At 34.8% G+C, this 19,179-nt stretch overlaps 1 protein-coding gene across 3 annotated transcripts in view; it reads right to left on the bottom strand.

The window, feature by feature from the left end:
- Positions 1-19,179, bottom strand: part of LOC150096082 (uncharacterized) — a 329,695-nt gene that overhangs the window by 291,201 nt on the left and 19,315 nt on the right. Inside the window, exon 1 of one of the 3 annotated variants that reach the window (XM_090408973.1) lies at positions 8,578-8,615. The exons of the other annotated variants lie outside the window; for them this stretch is intronic. The gene's annotated coding sequence lies outside the window, so the exon portion shown is untranslated. Of the gene's footprint in view, positions 1-8,577; positions 8,616-19,179 lie in introns of those variants that run through there. 3 annotated transcript variants of the gene reach the window in all.

The raw sequence follows: 19,179 nt of genomic DNA, 5'->3' as shown, positions 1-19,179 counted from the left end.
CCAGCAATGGCCTCTTGTTCTACCCCCTCTCCCATTCTATGAAAAATCTCTTCCATGTCAATCCGATAACAACCCCTAACTAGCTTATATGTCTCAATCATATCCTCCCTCTTCCGCCTATTCACGAGGCTCTGCAACTTACATTCTCTCAATCTGTCCTTGTACTCCACATTCCAAAGACCACTGATCACCTTTGTGAATCTTCTCTGAACCCTTTCCAACATATCCTCACCACCATGAAAACCTGGCAACCAAATCTGTGCACAATAATCCATATGAGGCCTAATCAAGGCCTTATAACCTCTATTTCTGCATGTCAGGGTCATCCGCATCATTGCCATTATCCAATGTGATGTCTTCACAACTTGCGCAATGTGGCCTCTGAATTTCAGGTCCTTGTCCACCATAACTCCTAGATCTCTCTCATCTCCTCTATTTCTGTTAAAGTTTCCCCACCAAGTATATACTTTGCATCCCATCGTTGCTTACCAAATCTCAAAACCTTACACCTCGTAATACTGAAGTGATAGTTCCACTTACCTGCCCATTCATGAAATCTATTCAAGTTCTCTTGTAAGGCCATAACATCTGCTCGACTCTGCATTGCTCTCCCCAGTTTTAAATCATCTGCAAACAGCTGCATATCACTAGTTAAACCCATCCCAATATCATTAACATACAAATTGAACAACAATGGCCCCAAAACTGACCCCTGTGGCACACCTTTCTCTTTAAGGATATCACATCCCCATATACAACTTTCTAATACCTATCTGACAGCCAGTCGCTGATCCAACTCAGAATTCAATTATCAAAAGCCTTTGCAAAATCTAAGTACATCTCTGTATATGCATCTCCAAAAATAGTTACAAAAATAAATAATACAGGACAAGGCTTGTAGATTTATTAGAAAAATCAAACGTGTATTGATGTCAATTAGCTGACAGCATAATCAGGAAAAACAGTAGAGAACATACAAAAAGATCTGAACACTAAAAACTGGTATTAAAGTAACTAATATAACAGCTAGTCAGGTGTGTCAGCTATTATTTGCAAAGCATTTTGGCCAATTCACCAGATATATGGAATGCCATAGACTGCACACATTCAAAATCCTTCAAAATTAGAAAAAGCATTACAGGAGGCAATTTGTCCAGGAAGTCCACCTATTCCATATCTAATATGGAAATATGAAGTCATTGCTGGTAAATAAAGTAGTTACACATCTTTCTAATTATAAGCACAACTAAGCAGAATCTTCAATTCTGAATAAAGGTTTTGTTTTTTTATCCTACTTCAAATTCCCAAAGTTTATATAAAGGCAAGTGCTGAAAACACCAAGTTTTTATCTCAATATGTCATGAACATCAGAATGATTACTGCATCCTCTAACGGAAAGCTTGCTTACCCAAAATCGACATTATGACTTTAGTACAGAACATGCTAAGAGATATATGTAACAATTGCAACATCATCATACTTAAAGCCTATAAGGGAAATTTCAGTTAAATGGCAAGGATTACAATGCAATGATTTCCTCTGTTATCAGTCTTCCACTTAATTCAGAAACATTCTGATCCTACTTGGTCAGTACATACTAACACTATGGAACTGATTGCTAGAACAATTGGTTTCTCAAAGGAACTCATAAAACAACTTAGAAATCAAGACATCTGACACCCTAGACTAGGATGTGCCTAAATTACACACTGATGTTCCTCACTGTCCGATAGTTAATGGCATAAACTCTCTTCCCTCTTCTACATATTTATACAAATTCCTTAAGATGCAGATCGGACAGTCAAATACATTTCTAAAGAACTCAGCTCATTTTGTGGAGAGACTTTCAGATATCCAAGCCACTCCTTCAGATATTTTAGCCAGTCTGGATGTTATATCATTAACATTTTTGGACATCCTTATCAAAAAAAAGTAGACAGAGCCAGAGAGAAAATCAACTCATGGGATGATACCTACATGCCAGTTCATTTCACTATCCTCTACAAGTTAGGTATCATCACAACCTAAAAAAAAAAAGTGCTTTACTGATTATTAAGAATGAACTTACTCTTGTTCAACCAATTCCTTTGAAGTGGCTAATAAACAAGATCATTAAACAAATTGTTATTCACTGATAAACCAACTTGTGCATCTCCACAAATTAACTACACGGTACTATTTATTTACCCCCCCCCCTTGTGGAACATCAAGACAGATAGCACATCTTTTAATAAAAGTCTATTTGAACAGTCATCATCAAACCAGTCCCCATTTTACAGAACTTTATTCGTTCACTTAAAAGAAAAAGTATTCCTGTTTGTAAAATACTTGGGGTATACAGAACCATGTTCATGTGGCATGCTTTATATTAGTCAGATGGGGAAAAGTTTTGAAATCTGTAAGAAAGAGCACATAGATGATGTGAAAGATGTAAGGAAAGAAAACAGTGGTCTCATCGAGCATGTCTTCTCTAAATGCCATAATATGGATTGGTTGTCTATTCCCATACTATACTTGGAAGGCAACTTTTTTGCAAGGATGTTTAAGGAGTCCGTGTCTTAAATGATTCATTCACACAGCACCTAAACAGAAACCAGAGCCTTATACTTTGACATTTAGAAGTTGTATTTATGCAACATGCAAGACTTCTGTTATGCCAAAAACTACCTACAAACCACATACAATGTATCTAATTATGACATGCATGACTAGTTATTATGTTATCATTTGATTTAATTTTTTTTTTTTTTAAATAATAGTTGTTCAAGTATTCAGATCTTTTTTTGTATGTTCTCTACTACTTCTCCTTTCAGGAGAAGTAGTAGAGAACATACAAAAAAATGCTGCTGTCAGCTAATTGAGTGAAACATGCTAAAGTTTGTCTAATTTTTCTACAGGCAAGAAAGGTGACTCCAGCATGGCAAGGAAGGCAAAATCAGATTATGAGAAGAATCTAGCCAAGCAGGCCAAAGGAAATCCCAGAGTTCTTTTGTTATGTGGCAAGTAAGAGGAAGAATGGCTATGGAAGATTAACTGCAATGAGTGATGGTCACAAGGAAACAGAAGCAGATAAAATAGTTGAGTTACTGAGTGACCATTTTGCAAGCAGAGGTGGATGAGTTGGAGGTTCTTAGGATGTTGCAGAATCTCAATGTAAATACAGCTGTGGGATTAGATGGGATATCAACTAGGGTTTTGCAAGAATGTCCAAGAGAACTGGCAATGCCTTTGACTAGGCTCTTGAATTTAAGTCTCAGCTCTGATAGAGTTCCAAGGGAGTGGAAAGAGGACAAAATTATTCTATTTCATAAGGGAGGTTCTAAGACTACAGTAGCAAATTATAGACCAATCAGTATCTCGGGCGTGGTGGTAAAAGTAGTAGAAAAATTAGTAAAAAAGAGAATTCAAGAATGGGTAGATAAAAATATGATAAGGTATGAGGGTCAACATGGCTTTATGAAAGGTTGGTCATGCCTTAGTAATTTACTAGCTTTTTATAATAGAGTAACAGCTGAGTTGGATAAAGGAAATGTTTACATGATGAATTTTGCAAAGGCATTTGACAGAATACCACATGGAACACTGTTACACAAATTAGAACAAATGGGGATGGATATGACACCAGTTAAAGTGGATAAGAGGGTGGATGCTGGACAGATATCAAAAAGTGATATATGGAGAGACAGAATCGAGGCGAAAACAGGTGACTAATGGTGTGCCACAAGGTTCAGTGCTGGAACCATCGCAGTTTAATTTTTACATAAATAGTATAGGAAATAACCTGAAAGGAAATATTCAGTTGTTAGCTGATGATGCAAAATTACGTAGAGTAATACTTAATCAAGGCGATGTGGAGAGCATACAAGAGGATATAAACAAGCTGTCAGTATGGCAAAAGTTAATGGGGGTGTCAGTTTAATGTTGAGAAATGTAAAGTTATGCATTTTGGGAAAAATAAATTATAAGCTGTGTATCACATTGATGGCACTGTACTCCAGGAAATAGATGACGACAGAGATTTAGGGGTGGTGGTAGACAGAGAGTTAAAGTTTAAAGGACATATTGCTAAGGTAGCTAAATTAGCCCATAAGATTACTTGGCTATTGAAGAACACGTTTATTTATTCGTATGGGGTTCCTCCATTCCTCAACCATCCCTTAGGACTGGTTGTGCCCTCCTAATGAGGGATTAAGTATGCATTTATGACTGTAAATCTGTGTGTGTGTTCACGGGCTGGTTTGCCTGTTCTGAGGGACGAAAAACCAGAGTTTCCAAGCAAAAAAACCCTCTACCTCTGTAAGAGACAGGTTAACTCGCCTTTACTTGAAAGAGACCAGTAAAGGATCCTCACATCATAGACAGGAATCAAACCCAGGTCTTTCCAACCAAAGGGTTTCGTCTATACCAACTGATCTACAGAGGCCCTAAGAACACATTAACAAGTAGAGATAAGGAAATCGTTATTCCTCTTTATAAGGCCTAGATATGCCCACATCTGGATTATTGTGCTCAAGTCTGGTCCCCTGGGTTTCATGGGATGAGGAAGCGGTGGAGAGGATTCAAAGGCGAGTGACCAAGATGGTGAGTGGCCTGTGGAATGTTCCCTATGAGGATAGATTGAGTGTGTGTGTGTGTGTGTGTGCGCGCGCGCATTGCAGAAGTTGGTTGATAGGAGAAAAAGAGGAGATATGATAGAAACATTTAAGTTGCTTTAAGGATTTTACAGGCCAGATGCAGAGAAATGTTTCAGCACTTCGCTAGAGGGACCAGAACATGGGGTCATCCCTGGAAGTTGAATAAAGGTGTGGTCAGTAGGGGTGTGAGGACTACATTTTTTGCTTGAAGAGTGATGAATGAGTGGAATGGGTTGGTCAGTTGTGAGTGCTTTTTCTGTTAATGGGTTCAAGGAGAGGTATGATAGATTGTGTGGATAGATTGGGTCTCCCGCAATGAGTCTTCGGACTCCTTATAAGGTGTACCCGTATAATAATAATAAATCAATAAGTTTTACCCTGCGTTATTTTTGTTGAAATTCACATTACACATAATTAAAACATACACTTAAAGAAAACTGACTTGCAGAGTGAAACTGAATAATAAAATAGCTGCATAACAAACACCTGAAAAATGCATTTCTCAGCAAAGAAAAAGACATGTTCTTGTGTCCTCAAACATGCTATTCAGTGGATAATAATTTATAATCCATTACAAATCATATGCTGAATAACTTAATCCCACACAGTAGCACACTCAGAATTTAATCTTGGGGGGGGGGCAAGTTGAGTAGACCTATGAAATAGAAGACACAACACAACATAAATAAAAAAAAATTGAAATTTAATTAGGAAAAGATTTTTGGAAAATTTTGTAGTGTTTTTGTTTTTCCTTTAGGAGTGCCAGGGCTCCTCCCCCCCCCCCCCTCTGGGCATGCCACTGATCCCACAGAAGCTGATGCAAAACTTTGAGCATGAGTGCTGTGCATGGCTTAAGATGAAATTTTTGATTTTTTTTTTTTTCCTTCCCCACTTGGTAACAAAATAAATTACACTTAACAAGAAATTATATTCTCATTTAATCCTTTACCCAAGTGCAAGCAAACAAAGTTAATGCATGAGGTATCTTCAAATCTACAAAGGATTAAATAAGAATATGATTTCTTGTCAAGCATAATTTAAATAAACTAACTACTAATGGCTTTGTTACACAGCTCACAGAAATTGTTGGACAGGAAGTGGATATACTATATTTCTTGTGTTAACAATGTTTTGGTGAAGAAAATGGAATGAGATTTTGATGGTGCCAAAGTTTTGACAAGGATGGCAGAGAGAGAGAGAGAGAGAGAGAGAGAGAGAATGAAAAGACTGTCCTGTGGGGTTACTTTTAAAACCAGAAAACTGAAGACTTCCATCTCACTGACAAAGAATAAGATCTAGAAAGGAAATATGATGGTTGTCTCCTATAAGAAAGTCCTGACAATCAGATACAGAGCCTCAGTTGTGCTGTGGAGAAGATGTTGTTCAAAGTAGTATTCCATAAAAGAAATCGCTAGGCTAGGCAAAAGAGGACTAACCATGGATGTATCCTCTGTTGGTAAAATTTGTCCTGACAAAGTGAAGTAATCTGAATAGATTACAAACTTGAAAAGGCAAACTATATTAGCAGGAAACTCTTATTGGATTAATTCCAATGTTTCGTCTACTGAACATTTGTGAAGAGTAACACAATATAAAAACTAATGTGTCGAGCCAAGAAAGTTCCAAGATTATCTTAAAAATCTACAGAGTATTATTTTTAAAATAAGACATGGATTTTTATATAAATATGACAAACTGAAAAAATGCTTAGCAATAACAAAAATCTTCTATAGTACTCCTTTTTTCCTGGAATTACTGCTGCTCCCCTTGTCAGAGTTTCCAGGAAAAAAGGGATACTATAGAAGATTTTTGTTCCAATTTTGATTCATGGCGTGGTTATTTTTTTCACGAGTAATGGCAAAGTCTGGATCTTTGGATAGCTATTCCTGAGTGAGAGGTTGTTCAGATATTAATAATTACTTTATTGATGTTACCAACAACAGAAGTTGCTGACTAATCTTCTTTGAAAGAAGTTTTCTAATATAATATTTGTATAAACAGAGCTATAAAACCTTGGTCACCAACCTAATTTAAATAGATCTGATAGTTTAAGGCATAGGTGGCCAACAGCAGGCCCGCGAGATGAATGCAGCTCGTAACGTGAGTTTGTGCAGCCTGCGGCAGGATAAAATCTATATTAAATTATATGTATTATCAATTTAGCTATTAGTTTCGACTGCAGATTTTCTGATTGATATACTAGTTATATTCATTATTTCTGATGATGGAAACAATTTATATTCTCAACATGGAATCAAAATTGCTTTAAAAAGATTACTCAATTTATAAAATCTGCTTCTCTATGCGAATTGTAGTAGTGGGAGTGGTAGATTTCTATGCACTCCAGAGTAATGCATCATGAAAGTTACTTGTTCTGCTCTGGTTACAGTGATCAGTTTCACAGTTAACAGTGTTACTGTTGCAGTTTGTGTCCCTTGGTCAGTTACTTCAGTCTTTGTGTACTATGAGTAAGAAACATAAGATCTGTGAAGAAAACAGGTCATTTCAGGAGAAATGGGAAAATGAATTTTTGTTTATAAACAAAAATGACAACAAACCAGTGCCTTGTGTGTTTGCAAGCATTGTCTGTGCACAAGGAATATAACCTCAAATGACACTGCATACAGCACCATGCCACTAAATACCAAAAATACGTTGGACAAGTATGTACTAAAATTATACGTAATTTGAAGAGAAAGGATGTGCTCAGAAATCTATTTTTACTAAACCAACATCATTACAAAAAAGCTCACTCTTGGCATCGTTTGTTGTAAGTGTAGAGATAGCAAAAGCAAAAAAAATTATTATCTGATGGTGAATTTGTAAAACCTCTTCTGTGAAAATGGCAAGTGCATTTGGGGAAGATAAAATTGCCAGTGAGTTTGAAAGTGTCCCACTATCAAAACAAACTGTAACAAAAAGAGTCGAGGAAATAGGTTCTCACATATTAAATAAATTAAAAAGTGTTATTAAGTTATAAATATAACTTATTTAAATCAATAAGTATTTTATATTGTTCTCTCATTAGTAAAATGATTTGACAAATATAGTAATTCAATACATATAACTATTGCCTTGAAAGAATGCAGAGTTTATTTTTATTTAAGTTCTGTCTAAAAGTGTGCGGCCCATGACATTACCACTCATCGTATATTGGCCCTTGAATAGAATAAAATTTGGCCATGCCTGGTTTAAGGTTATCCTCTTTATATGGAATTTTTTTCCCCCTTAAAATATGCACCTAGTTAATATATATATATATCATCAATTTCCTGATAAGTACCCTCTAGAGGTACTCAGTCTACCATGACAACGTGAATAAGTTTACATTATTATTAATCTACTATGAACAATTTTCCTTCAAATTAATTTATTACTTGTCAGCACTCCAATGTTGTTGTATCTAACATTTTGTTCTTCTAAGGCAATTCTGATTGAACCAATCCATCTAGACCTTGGGATTTCTCTCTATCTTTTTTTTTTTTTTTTGCCACTTCGGCATCAAACACCTCTTTTGCTAACCCTTCTTCTTCCATTCTATTTAAGTGAAAATACCAACTTAGATCTGCCACTTACACATTCTTCAATGCAAACAATATCAAGTGGCTTCCTAAAGTCTTCATTTTTAATATAATTCTGCCACTGATGCTATTTGTTCAGACCCCTATTTTTTCTCAAAACTCGCATATCTGTGGTCTCTAATTTCTGATCAAGTGCTTTATGCTTTACTGCTAACCCAACTCTCAGATCTATAACATAAAATTGGTTTGAACACTGTCTTGTATACTGCTAGATTAGTTTTGGGTAATGTCTCTCTTATTCCATATAAATTTATTCAACAGGCTCCCCCCACCATACCAGCTTTGCTTATTCTGTTGTCTATTTCCAAATTTACTTTGCCATCTTTGCTAAAACCTGTGCTTAAAGAGCTCAAATATGTTACCTGTACTATAGGTTCTCCATTAGCTGAAGTTTTCTATGTTCCTATTTATTTTCATAGTTTTGGTCTTTTTATTGCTGATTTTTATGCCAAATTTATTACAACTTATTTAATTTAGTTAAGAGAATCCTAGAGGCTTGAACTGGATGTGTTTAGGAATACATCATCAACTACATAAAGCAAAGAGCCAAGTTTGATATCTCCAATTCTAATATCAGGTTGCATTCCACTTTCTTTCATAATATGATCCATACAGATGATAAATAAGACTGGAGATTATGTACATCCTTATCTTATTCCTCATTTTACATCAAATTATCTTACTGTATTTCCTTCAATTCTCACTGCTGACTTAAAACTTAAATACAGACAATGCATTGCTCTGTATAATGTTAAATTTACCTCATATAATTATAGTGTTTTGAAAAGCTTTTCCATGTGCACCACTGATGTGCCTTTTCCAGATCTACAAAAATTAAGTACAGATCTTTGTTATATTTCCACACTCTCGACAACTATTTGTTGTAAAGTGAAAATTTGATCTAGAAACCTCTATTTGGCCTGCATCGACATTTTTCTTCCGGTTTCTCTATCGCAATTTTTCTCAGCTTCTTTTCAAGTATGCTTGGATAAATCTTACCTGGAACACTTAGTATAAAATTCTTCTATAATTCTCACATTCAGCTTTATTCCATTTTTTAATAGATGAGAACTATAAGAGGTCTAATGCAATCATTTGAAATTCAACCTTCACATTTCAGCATTTCGGATTGAATATCATCTACTCCAGTGCACACATTTACATACACACTTTACACATTTCAAGTTTTCGATGGCTTTTTCTAAATCAAGTATTAATATGTACTCCAGTTTGCATTCCTTTTGAAAATTTTCTACTATGGCTCTATTATTGTATGTTTCATTTAAGTCTTCCAAAGTGATTATTCCAGACATGTAGGATATTCTTATCTTCAGTTTTCATGTCACCATTATCATCCTTGGTGATTGAGCTTTTTAAATAGTTTCCAGAATGTATTATCACCTTTATGATATTTTTCTTCTATATTATTATTACGTGACACCTCCAAGAGTCTAAAGACTCATTGAGGGAGGACATCTACTTTACAACTCTCCATTTCCACCACTCAATTCACCAAACCGCAACTACCATCATCATCTACACCAACGCCACCTGCTGCCCACCAACTAGTATTTTCACAGACAATCACAAACATCCATGTCCATGGCAGGATTCAAACCCGCAGCCTTTTGGCTGGAGAGCGCATATGTTAACCACTCTGCCAACCAGGCGAGCCATATTCTTATCAAAGTCTTCCCTTGATTTTTGTTTAGCTACTTTTACATAGCTTAGTTCTCTTACATTTTTCTCTGTATTCTTTTAGTGCATCTGCAAATTAATTTTTGCTAGGAACTTTTAGTATACTTTGTTCTTGTCCAGAACCTGCTACTTTAGCTTCTTGTGTCCACCATGGCATTCTTATTTTTCTATCTTTGCAGAAAACTTCACCACATATCTCCCCAAATGAATTAATGTTTTCTTCAGAGTTTGCCACTGAGATCCCAAGCTTTTGTTCTTGTTTTGAACTGCTTCATTCTTTCTTCAATAATGTTTGTATAGTTGAGTCTACAGTTTACCTGTAAATGCTGTTCAACTTTAATTCTTTTTAAAACTTTTTTTTAAAAATATTGTTCTTTTCAATGTGCTATTCAGTTTTATCCTACTTAAAACTAAGGTGTCAATTCCAAATTTCAAATCCTCTATACACTCCAACAATAACATAGTCAATTAGGCTTTTCTTATTGTGTTTTCTCTCCACATGAGAATGTTTGGAGAGAAGACAACATGTTAGAACATGGTGTTAGTAATGACTAGTCCATATGCTGTGCAGAAATCCAGCAGATACTTACCATTATTATTAGCTTTGCCCTTTTCATCCAAATTTTCCCAAAACATTTCTATATGCCTGGTGGGATTCACTTCCGATTCTGCTTTTTAGATTTCCAAAAAGGGCCACTTTTTCCATTTTCTTTATATCAGCTACCTGCTCTAATGACTCAAAATATTCTTCCGCTTCTTCCTTAGGAGAACCGTCTGTGGGACCACAGGCACATAAGTTTCAATGGACAAAGAAACATAAGTTTCTTTGTCCATTTCCTTATTTTGCCCATATAATTTTTTACTTTTTTTTTCTTCTTTTTGTGGTTCCCACCCCATCATCATACGTATCAAGGATTTAGGCCTAGCATGGCCTGTTCCGGCCTTAGAAGTCATCGTTGAGTCGTTTAAGAGGACGTCCTGGTTTTCTTTTTCCTAATGGCTTGTACTTTAAGGCTTGTTTTGGTAATCATTCTGTTTTCATTCTTTGAACGTGTTCCATCCATTTATGTTTATATTTTTTAATTTTTTCTATTACTGGTTCTTGGTTTAATTCTTTCATAATATCTTCGTTTCTTTTGTGATCAAATAGGGTATACTTTGCAGTTTTTCTCATAAACTTCATTTCTGCTGTTGTTAATCTTTGTTTGTCTTTTTGTTTTATTGTCCAGATTCGCTTCCATACATTAAGACTGGTAAGGCTCATATTTTGAATATCCTCCAAACGCTCCTACGTTCAAACACAAGCCCGATTATCCTATCACTAATTTCATCACATTTTATAACCTTGTCATTCATTTTTTTACTGATGATAAAACTAACACTGTCATCTGCTCAATTCCAAAATAAAATATAGTTTCCTCTTAAATTCCTCTTTCCTTGTTTTTTTTCCCATTCCGTTTGGCTCAAAAATCCCAAAACATTTAATTTCCTCTCCATCATAACATCCACTAACTCATCTTTACCTGTAGTTAGTATGTTCGATGTTTGTCCTTAGGTTCATTTCCTTTCCAGTCCAGATCATCTGCTATTTCTATCCACATGGCTCTGATTCCCATATTTTTTAACTTAAGTAAATCAATTACTAGCTTGCTAGGACATCTGTAGCTTCACCAGAGTCCCATTAGCCAAAACATTCAGAGGGTCCTAATGACTTAATCTATCAGGCATCCTTTAGTAAATCCACTACTACTTCACATGTGTCCTTTTGCAAGTGGAATTATCTTCATGACTTTGGTCTCATGATCCAAATATTTGCAATGAATATGTCACTGAAAACAATATGGCAACATTCATTCTCACTTCAGGTTTAATGGAATGAAAACAGCAGAGAGAAATAAACAGGTTTAATAAATAAGCAGCATACATTGGTAAAAAATTTACATAAAAATAAATTAAACATTTGTTAGAAGTATACATAAGGTAATAGTAAATAAGGTAATAATAGTATACATAAGGTAATAGTAATAGCAATAATAAATAAGTAAAATGCTACTGAATGCTAAACAGAAAAATCAGTGCAGAAAAACAGCTTTAAAATAGATGCAAAAAAGTATAAAGTATTCAAATTCATAAAACATTCTTAAAAAAAAAAAAAAATTTTTTAAAGCATGTATACAATAAATTAAACTAACGGGTATATAATTTATAAGAGATGGTAATCATCAATGCTATGTAAAAATTTAAAAACCAGGGTGACACTTGACGAGTCTGATAAAATCTACCTGGGTATTTTATGGGGCTCAGAACTGGTTTTATTCAAGTGACTAAAATAATGACTGCATTCATTGGCAAAACTCACATAAGCATGTCATCACCTCTAAACAAGAAGTGTGTAAGATGACTATGACCTACATGAAACTGGGCAAGAACAACTTCCTCTTTATGTTTTCCCTGCATAGACTACATTGCCACAATTTAATTCCAGGCTTGATTTGATAGCTTATTATTTATTTCTTTATTCCAAGATGACTGCCTCTAATTGATATAGAGTACAGGCAGATGGCAGAAACTTGAGAAGCGAGCTGACCTCGCTGGAGTATCTGCAGACTTGTTCCCCTAATCCTAATGTGGCATGGAATTCAAAAGCATACATCCAAGAGTAACTTCCAAAATGAGCAAAGACATGTTGGATCTGAGAGAGCACTGGACAGTTCTACAGCTCTAGCCTTCTTACTGCCTGTAAAGAGCTCTGTGAATCTGTATATATCTTGCATCTTTGGTAGCAATGCAATCTTATGTATTTTAAAAGCAAGCTCTATACATACATCTCAGCTGTAAAGTTGTTTACACTCTAATGGGATTTGTACAGATATAATACTGTTAAGAAAAACTACAGAAGATCCCACTAGGATTCCTGATTTTGAACCATCTGTGTAGATAAGCACAAAATCAGGTTATTCCCATCTGTGGGTTTGAAAGAGCTTCTGATAGACAATGGGAGGAGTGAAATATTTTGGTGGCTTGCAAAAAGAAAAGCTTTGTTGTGGTATGTGTGAATGCCATAGTGGAAATGTGTCTAGTGACATCTATGCTATTATGTTGTCTACCCAACATCTAGAGCTCATAAAAGAATTTATTCGCAAATCAAAGTGCCATATGGCAGGCTGATGGGCATCGTACATATTCTCCTACCATGGACAAAAAGCAGTTGGCCACGTGGGATGGTCTGGCAGGGATTTTCTTTTTGTAACATATAAAAGGGAATTTTCCATGTGATATTCGTGATGTGCTACTCACCATGTACTAATCTCATGGGCAACCTTGAGCAGTAGGAAAACTACTCATGGGTGACCATGAGTAGTACATGGTTGCCCATGCAGAAAAATGGATATCATGAAAGTTGTCATCAATATCCCACTTAAACAGTAGGAAAAGAGAGGGTCAACAGTTAATGTTGATTTATTTTGATGGTATATATTAGAACACAGACTGATAAGTAAATAATTTATTGACTTATTGCTGATATTTCGCTGGTAACCTAACCAGCATCTTCAGAGCACAAAAAACAGTTTGTCAAAAAACAACAGTCTCATGCACTGTGACAAACTGTTTTTGTACTCTGAAGATGCTGGTTAGAATACCAGCAAAATATCAGCAATAAGTCAATAAATTATTTACTTATCAGTCTGTGTTCTAATATATACCTTCAAAATTAATCAACATGTATGGCGAACACATAAGCCTTTCTGCATAGTCAACAGTTAAGTTGATGGAAGTGAATGTTCAGTTAGGTATATGGAGGGTGTTGATTCCAGTGTTCAAGAGATGGTTGTTGAACATATGCTCAACCACTCTTCCACCACAGAATACTGTGTCTATTTAAATTACATTTAAAAGAAAGGATGGCAACTGTAACATGTTATCATCAAGGTCATCTTGAGAAATATTTATGCAGGAAGAAGGTACACACAGCATGCTGTTATTATATTTACAGATGAGAAGTGGATAGCAACTGCTTTTACGTTTGTGTAAACCTGGATTTGCGAAGACCTGGATTCATGGAGGAGTCGCCATCCTTGTGGTTGCCCACAAGCATGGCACTCTTCCATGAGCATATCCATCCTCTGTCCTTATGAATAATGGTAACCACTTAACTCTTCCTCTGATGGTTGTGCCTGCACAACCATCAGAGTTGTTACAGAGAGCCAGATCATCACTCAACTTCGGGTATGTTCCCTGGAAGAGAGAGCCTTGATGACAAGTTTTGTTGAAACCCATTACGATTCAATTTAGGAATGTTTTCATTATTTCTTTGTGGTGGTACCATCTGGCTTCCTATGTTGAGAGATTTTGTTTTCATTAGTCTTAAATTTTTTCCTTTTTTGAGAATTGTGGACAGCCAATATCCATTATTTATTCTTCTGGGAAAATATCCAATATGCTGTCAAATTCCACTCACTGAAGGAAACTTGGTATATTAAGTTTTATATTCCTGAGGGGAAGTGGAGATATCCATGCTATCTGAGTATTGGGTCCAAAGGTATATCTTGATATTCTGTGGTGCACATTCCATAATTTCTTTAATAAGAGGATTTTCATGTAGTGGGACCATTTTTTTGATGTCTTCAGGGGCGAGTTCATATCTTTCAGGAATGTTGTAGTCGTGAGAAGGCAATATTGACCAATGTCCCGACTGACATGTTCCTTACAGTCACTTTCTTGGCATTAGAGTTTAGTAGATGTTGTCACTGTTGTGGTATGCTGCCTCTTTGTTTCCTGATAAGTGATACTGCTTTGTTTTTAATTTTTGTATCTCCCTTTCATCACTGGCATATTCAGGAGTATGCTGGATAGTCTCCCTCACAGAGCATTTTGGTGTTTTACTTTGGCTGTCTTTATTCTCATGATCTTTACTGACACATCAGGCACAGATAGCAGAGAATGACAATATTTCTGACATTTAAAGCAATGTAAAGAGTTTGGAATGTAGAGCCTTACTGGACAGTTGAGATAATGTGCTTTGACAGATATTGGTGATTGGTGGTTTGTTTTGCTGAAGGTAAGAATAAAGTTTCTGGTGGGAACTAGATGCCTATTCCTATATATGAAGATTTTTCATATTACTGTCACACTTCTTGGTCCTTGAGTACAGAGCTGATTTCATCGAGAACATTAAGGAGGTCTCACTGATATTACGCTTCAGAAAATTTTAAAGTTTTATGCATGTGTGTGGGTGGGGGGGTAACAGTAATTGGTTTCCTCAGATAGATGTTGCATGGAGTAATTTTTTTGATTTTCTATTGTAGCTGCTTTAATAAGGATATCTCCTGAATGCAGTTTCTTTAGAGGTTCTGGAGATCCTGCCAACTATTCCAAACCTTTCTAGATTTATTCTAGAAAGGTTTGGAAGAGTTGGAAGATTCTAGATGAAAAAGAATGACATTTTTCCAAGTGCACATATTTGTGGCAGCTTCTATTGTTTTTCATTTCTTACTCTGGTTTTTCTGATGATTCCAAAGTTTCTGAACTTGGTTGAGCTTCTTGAGGAGCCCCTAATATACAAGAAGATGAAAATTTATTCATTCTTGCAAGGAGAGTGATTCAGCATGGTTGGTGGATGAGCTCCCCCATCCACCAACCATGGAGCCACATATGTTCACCCACTCTCTGGCAAGTAATGACTGTGCTTGAGAGTAAAAAGTTATTCAAACCAAAATTTTCAGTTGCTCACACAAAAACTGAAACGATAATTATAAATGTGATATCGCTATTAATTTTCAATGAAATGTTGGATGCTTTAAATCTGTTAGTTACATACCTGTAACAATTGATAGTTGAAATCATAAAGACATAAAAAAGTGATCTAAAGTAAAGTACCAAACCACTAGTCCCTATAGTGGTTTGGTACTTTACTTTAGATCACAGGATTCGGATACAACTCCTACATTTTGAAGATGTACCAGGAGAAAATTCAAAATGTAATCAAGCAAACAGAGTCCAATTCTATAACTGCAACAGAGGTGTTAATGAAATATTCTGAATTGGAAATTAAACTTAAAGATTTCAACATAAATTTGTGCCATTTTTGGCAAAACAACAGTTAAGAGGGAATCAAATGGTGAAACTAATCGAGATTTCTATAAGCATATCAGAAAGTTTTATGAAGTCAGTATAAACCATTTACAATCCTGGAAGAAGAGTATTGAACAGGCAGAAAAATTTAATTGGATATTTTTAACTTCTGATGTGAATTGGGATGATTTAGAACAGAGTACAAATTTTGTCAACATGATAGTACATAATTCAATAAACACAGATGAATTATTTATGAAATGTCAATGCTAAACAAAGTTTTACAACAACAACAAAAACAAGAATGGGACTCAAAAACTTTAAGCATTCAAGATAAATGGTTGTCTTTATTTGAGATCTTCACGAATGCCGGCATCACCTTCAAAAATATATTAAAGTTAGTAGAATTTGCTGTGTTTATCAGGTACATCAGTTCCAATAGAAAGGATTTTTTCAACTATGAGCATTTGGTCACCAGAAAGAGGTCAATTGCAGGTGTCAACATAAAGGAACTTTTAAATGTGAAAGTGAATTCCAAATATTCTTGTAGTGATTTTTATGACGAATAGTTTTTAAGGAAAATACTATCTAGTGAAAAATATACAGAAGTGGAACAGAAACAAGAAGGATGGCCATCCACATCATCTTCACAATAGATTTACTGTAGAAGGTATGCAATCTACTTTTCAATATTTTGTTGATTGAGTTCCATGCACTATGATTCCCTTTGATTTCGTCATACCAACTTTTGTTTGTCATACAGGGGTGTATAACTTATAAGTCGTCGACTTTCTTAACACTGAAATTAATTTTTCATGAAGTGTCCTGGATTATCTTTCCTAAAATATGGTAACCATACCTTTATATCATGCTATGTAAAAAATTCATGAATAGTGTATAAGCTGATTTTTATAGAATCTTCTCATCTAACAGGTGAGCACTAGGTAATCCAATCTTAGTAGGAATCTTGCCAGTTAGTGTCAGAGACAACAGGAAATCTTGCTTATATCATCTATTTTGGGACAAATTTCTATTCAGTAAGCACCAATCTTACACTCTCCCTTCCGATTTATGCAAATGGTTTCTAGGTTTCTTCAGTTTGCATATTATGTGCAATGGTGAATAGATCTTGTCCTCAAATAATTGTGCGAATGTTTCTGTATACAAGCAGTTCTTCTGCGTAATATATTTCTTCTCTAAATCAATAAGCTTCTCCAGTTAACTGCATTCCTTATTCTCATTTGGCAACTATATATGATGCATATAACTAAATCCTCTAGAACAAGGGTTCTCAAACTTTTTAAATTTTGTACCACATAAATAAGAATCAAAAAATATATGTACCACCATAAAAGCATTTCCCGATTAAAAATCAATACATCCCAAATGGAGTGTTTATAAAACACTGCAATAAAATTTATTTGTTCGTTTTATTCATTTCGCCAAGCTAAATTCTTGGAACAGTCTACTCGTTACAATATTAAAATATATTTTTCTGAACATTTAAATATTTTGTGTAAAAATTGTACCACCAAAAATAACGTAATGTACCATTAGTGGTACATTTACCACAGTTTGAGAAACGATGCTCTAGAATATTTAGATCATTGGGGATGGGGGAGATTTACTCCTTTTAACTTCATCAAATTTCTAATATGTATCCTCACAGGATGTAGAGGGTTATGAAATGATTAAACTTATTTGTAAATGATTAAAATTAATTGTAGTAACCCTTTATCTTTTCATATATTTTTCATCGTGCGACTTAGAAATTTTAAAATCAAATTTTATCTTCGTTAAATTTGTATCTGCCCATATCGCGCAAGTAGTTATAGGTAGCGAATTTATATTAGGCGAAACACTCTTTAGCATGCATGTACATCAATTGCATACCGTATAAAGTGTTTATTGTTGAAAATTGTCTTCGTTTTCTGCCAGGAAAGCACATTAAAAATCATAAATGTGTTATCTCAAGCTGAACATTTTATTTTCTGGTGAGTTACATACATAATTAATATGTAATGCTTTTTTTATGTAAAAAAATTATTTTTATAGTAATGGCCACAAACTGCAACGATGCTCTAGAATATTTAGATCATTGGGGATGGGGGAGATTTACTCCTTTTAACTTCATCGAATTTCTAATATGTATCCTACAGGATGTAGAGGATTATGAAATGATTAAACTTATTTGTAAATGATTAAAATTAATTGTAGTAACCCTTTATCTTTTCATATATTTTTCATCGTGCGACTTAGAAATTTTAAAATCAAATTTTATCTTCGTTAAATTTGTATCTGCCCATATCGCGCAAGTAGTTATAGGTAGCGAATTTATATTAGGCGAAACACTCTTTAGCATGCATGTACATCAATTGCATACCGTATAAAGTGTTTATTGTTGAAAATTGTCTTCGTTTTCTGCCAGGAAAGCACATTAAAAATCATAAATGTGTTATCTCAAGCTGAACATTTTATTTTCTGGTGAGTTACATACATAATTAATATGTAATGCTTTTTTTATGTAAAAAAATTATTTTTATAGTAATGGCCACAAACTGCATTGAAAGGGGAAAAAATGAATATTGAAAAGAAAATTTGTCTCGAAGAAAAAAATTAAAATCATGGATTGGTTGAAAAATGGAGAAAAACCAGTTGTTGTAAGGACTTTGAATTTAAATGAATCAACAATTCAAACAATCAAACACGATGAACATAAAATCCGAGAAAGTTTGTATTGCTGGGTCAACAGTGAGTGCAAAGCTTGTTGCTCGTGTACGCAATTTTCTAAGAAAAAAACGAAGACATCTCTAATGATTTGGAAAGCAGATGCACTCAAAAGAAAATTCCTTTGGATGGAAATCTTATTAAACAAAAAACTCTCAACATTTATAATGCAGACCAGGTGTTCGATGCTGAGAAATCCAGGTTATATTGGAAAAAAATGCCAAAACGCACCTATATTTTGAAAAATGAAAGATCAGCTCCTGGATTCAAAGTTTCCAATGACAGAATTACTCTACTGTTTTGTAGTAATGCATCAGGTGATTACATGACAAAACTAATGTTTATTAACTGATCCTCAAATCCTCGTGCTATGAAAGATTAAAATATGCATCACCATCAAATTCCTATCATATACCCTTAAGGGGTGTACAGGATATGATAGTACTACATGAAATATTTACATCATT

This window comes from Typopeltis vanoorti, chromosome 19, assembly GCF_054136105.1.
Source record: "Typopeltis vanoorti isolate ZY-2024b chromosome 19, IOZ_Tvanoo_1.0, whole genome shotgun sequence".
Taxonomy (NCBI): Eukaryota; Metazoa; Arthropoda; class Arachnida; order Uropygi; family Thelyphonidae; genus Typopeltis; species Typopeltis vanoorti.
Note: the sequence above shows the minus strand (reverse complement) of the source record. Positions and strands in the feature narration are given on the sequence as shown.